The following is a 4579-nucleotide window of genomic DNA, read 5'->3' on the forward strand; positions in this document are numbered from 1 at the left end:
CCGCCCGGCGAGAATAATTTTATAGTTGCGGGGTCACCACAACACGGGGAGCTGTTTGGAAGGGTCGCAGGGTTGGGAAGAACGGTTGAGAACCACTGGTCTAGCGGATCTTGATCAGGCTTGTTTGCTCCGCCAGTTCAAGGATCAAAGGGCAGGAAAAATCTCAAGTGGGGGTGGGTAGCAGTGGGGAAATCTTGAGCACAGTGAACAGAATCAACAGTTGAAGAAAGGTGATTATAGGTGCAGAAACACCCATGCCCCTCCCCCCCACACAGAGAGAAAACAAAAGACCTTCTTCAAAGCAGAGGGGGTATGAAGCCAAATATCCAGTTTCTTCTTCAGAGCTGTAGTTTTTTAAGTCTCCGAAGGCTCTTCATCACCTAATTTGGGGTAAAGACAGGATGCGCCGATTGGCCCACAAATGTCATGTAACACATCCTGATCTGGCCTTGAACCTGTTGAGCCGGTCCAGCAGCAGGGGCCTACTGGCAAGCCTTTGTCTTAAGACACCAGGCTTTTGTTTGAGGTTAGGAGGGTAAGGAAGAAGCCACCTTGGAAGTTCGCCACCTTTTTTTACCTAACCATGCCCTCTGGCTATCGATCTGACTGCCAGGGAGCCTAACTCTAGTTTGTCATAGTGATTGGGTGTGAGGAGGTTGTGGGGTGACACTCAGGGCCATGCCACGCTAGGCCTCCAGCCCCTGTGATTGAGTTTGACCATACAAGTGAAGGCCAACAGCACGGACAGAGCAAGGGGGTGGCAGAGGGGCTTCACAATAGATTCCGCTCCTCTTGCTAGTGGAGGTCTTTTTCTTACCTGAGTCCCTGGCGCCGTGTCCTCCCTGTTAAAACACCTGAGAATTCACCTTCCTAACGCAGTATTCTCCATCTCCCTTACCCCACTTCTCCTAGCACCTGCATGGTGGCTCACAACAGTCTGTGGACACCAGTTCCCAAGGATGCAGTGCCCTCTTCTGGTCCTGCAGGCACCAGGCGTGCATGGTGCACAGACATCCGTGCATATAAAACACCATACACAAAAGAAAGGAAAAAAAGCCAGGTGGTGGTGGCACACACCTTTAATCCCAGTGCTCGGGAGGCAGAGGCAGTCAGATCTCTGTGAGTTTGAGGCCAGCCTGCTTTCCAAGAGCTAGTTCCAGGACAGGCTCCAAAGCTACAGAGAAACTCTGCCTCGAAAAACCAAAAAGGAAAAAAGAAAAAAAAAAGACAGTCCCCAACAGACTTGCCACAGCCCACAGACTTGCCACTGCCTGACGTTCCTTCACTGAGACTCTTCCCCCATGATTCTAGGTTGTGCTAAGTTGATAATTAAAATTAACACCACACTCCTCCTACTCCTCCAATGAGTCAGGACTTCTATGCAAAGCCTTTGAGGGCCTATCATGGGCCACGGCTGCTTCCCCTACCGCCCCAGAGTCCTGTGTGTGGTACTCCTCTGCAGTTTCCATGCTGGAGGCTCCCCTGGGCTGAGGACTAGGTCTTATTTATAGAGTGTGGCCTAGAGCATGCTCTGGTCATGTTTGTGGCGATTCTTCTCCTCAAGCTCCTGCCAGAGACCCTGAGCCCACAGCCACACTGCTCTTCTGTCCTGCTCCTCTTTGGGCAGATAGAGGAGACTCACACAGAGTATCCTCCACGGGCTCCCCAAATGGTCATCTTTGCCTTCTCTCTGGAAGTGAAATGGTTGGACTATTCTTTCTAGAGCCCTTCCCCTCCCTCCTGCTAAGAAAAGGAAAGAGCTGAGCCTAGGTCCGGATCCAGAAGACAGCACATAGCCACTCGTGTGCACTGCCAGTGCTTACTGAGTGGCCATAGCACTGGCAGATTTGAGTGGGTCCCAAGGCAGAGTCAGGCTGCAGTTTAAGATGCTCTGCCAGCTGAGCTTCACCTCATGACTCCTCAGAGCCAATGGTGTTTAAGTTGTCTGAGAGGTGGGCATGCACTCTGTTTAAGGTAAGAGGGCCAGACAAAGAAATCCACCCTGGTCCTGAAACCAGAGCCAATGAAAAAAACACACCCTGGCTCTGAGACCCAGGTGAAAGAAAGAAATGCTTTAGCCTTGAACCCTGAACCAAAGAAACACACCCTGACTCTGAAACCAGTGCCAAAGAAACACACTTTGGTCATAGGATCAGAGACAGTGAAAGAAATATACCCTGGATCTGAAATTAGAGCAAAAAGGCTAAAAGGGCCAGTGAAAAAAACATAGTTTGGCCCTGAAACCAGAGCCAATGAAAAAAACACACCCTGGCTCTGAGACCCAGGTGAAAGGAAGAAATGCTTTAGCCTTGAACCCTGAACCAAAGAAACACACCCTGACTCTGAAACCAGTGCCAAAGAAACACACTTTGGCCCTGAAACCAGAGCCAAATCTGCCCCTGACCAACTAAGCAGAAAACCAACCAATCCCTGTGCAGGGAAACAAACCAATCCCTGAGCAGAAAACTAACCAATCCCTGAACATGGGATTTAGCCAATCTGAGCTCAAGGAACTGAAATCTGACCAATTCCCACCCTGAAACTCTCCCTGGAAAAAAATCTGCCCCTAGGAAGCACTGTATAAGCTCTTGCCTGTTCAGTTTGCTGCCCTTTTCCCACCCTGCCAGAGGCAGCCACTCTCCTGGATTCTTCCCTCCCAATAAATCTCTTGAATGAGGTTTGGAATGGATTGGAGAAGAGAAGTAACAACTTTTCACCAGAGTGGAGCAGCGGGGCGGAGCACGGCTGTAACACTTTTGCTAGGGAAACCTTCCCCTAGCAGAGCCGAGTTGTTAAACTCCTGGGAACCGGAGGAGCCTAACTGTAACAGCTTCCCTGGGGAAGCTCTTTCCTGCTGGAGCAGAGCTGTTACGCTGGGGAAGCCCTTCCCTAGAACAGGGCTGGAAGCTGCTATGCTTGCTGTGACCCGTGGTAGTCCTTGGCTCCTGACTACCAGGATCCCTTTCATTCCGAACTGCAATGCTTACACTCTGACACCCACAGAAGTCCTGAGGAGGAAAATGCCTGTGTCCCATTATCACCTGGCACAAGGTCGTGTCCTCCTCTGCAGATGAGAATGATCCTTTTGAGAAGCAGCTTCGGGTAGGCCACTGCACACCTGTGCACGAGACACCAAGTAACTGTGCAACCCAAGCTCTTGTTCATGAGCCGGTGTCAGCTGCTCTCAGTCTATCCTTCCAGGCCTGCTCACCCAGTAACACTGCATCCGGAGACAGTGAGATAGCATCAAGAATGCCACCTTGCCTCGGCTTCGTCCTACCTCTGAGTTCTCACAGTGGATTCTTTCCTTGTGACCAGTTGACAGAGGAAGAAGGAACTCTGGCCTGATACCAGGTGGAAGTGGATGGTTGCAGCTCCAAAGGGATTCCCTGGCAGGCACCGCAGGAGGCAGATGCTTCTAGAAGAGGGAATTCTAAGCAGTACCTCCCGAAGATGGTCCATTTTACCAAGATGGAGACAGAGGTCCAGAAATATGACCTTATACCCATGCACAGGATTGGTGGTTTGCCTGGATGCTCAGGAAAGCGATAAGAGCAAGACTGGAAGATTGGAAGCAAGTATACCCATGGGGGACGACATGTGGGTGGTGCTTTAACAGTGAGCACAGGATGGGGGGATAATCTGGTCCAGCAGAGGAGAACCCTGCCTGTGACTGTTGGACATGATGCTCTGCTTTGGAGATGTCAGGTATTTTCTTTCCCTAGTCACCCTTGTCAGTCAATTGCTCATCTACAAACTGCCCATGGTACTGAGCTACAGGTGGCAAATGGATTTAACATGGCCTTTCTCTCATCAAAACTGATTTAAAGTTTCTGCTAGGGCCCCATTCACCAAAGAAACTCGCCATCCAGATTGCAGACCAACTAAATCGCCTGTCTCCATCATGGAGGGAACAGCGCTTTTAGGTACTTATTCTCCAGGTGTGTTTGTCTTCCCTGACCCTTGCAGGTATGGACTCATGAATGCCCTCTTTCCAGGCTGGCTTTTCACTAAAGATCTGAGGATGCAGCAGAAGAAATATGGCTGTGGTTAGACCCGCACCATCATGTGCTCTCTCAGTTGGAAGCTGGAGTTACAGGACACTAAAGTGGACTGCTGAAGGCTGTGTTCCAGGGTAGCTGGTGGACCCCACATCTGGAGTTCTGAGGTACAGGATGCAGCCCCTGCAGTGGGACAGCGGGAAACCCCTAGTCCAGCAGTGCTGAGGCAGGGGTGGGAGTCTTTACCCCCATGATGACTTGTATCCAAGTCACAAAACTGTTGCTTCCTGTGATCGTTCCTCTTCATTATCTGTTTGACTGGATTTAGAATCACCTAGGAGATACACCTCTGGGCCTGTCTGTAATGGCGTTTCTAGAAGGAGGAACTGAGGAGAGAAGACCCACCCTGAGTGCGTGTGAGTGGAGCCATTCGTGGCTGAGGACCTGGACTGACTTAAAAAGAGAAGAAAGGAAGCCAGCTGAGCACCAGCATCTTCCCTCTCTCTTTCTCTCTCATATTCTCTCTCTCATATTCTCTCTCTCTCTCTCTCTCTCTCTCTCTCTCTCTCTCTCTCTCT

The sequence above is a fragment of the Microtus ochrogaster genome, linkage group LG8 (assembly GCF_000317375.1).
Source record: "Microtus ochrogaster isolate Prairie Vole_2 linkage group LG8, MicOch1.0, whole genome shotgun sequence".
Lineage (NCBI taxonomy): Eukaryota > Metazoa > Chordata > Mammalia > Rodentia > Cricetidae > Microtus > Microtus ochrogaster.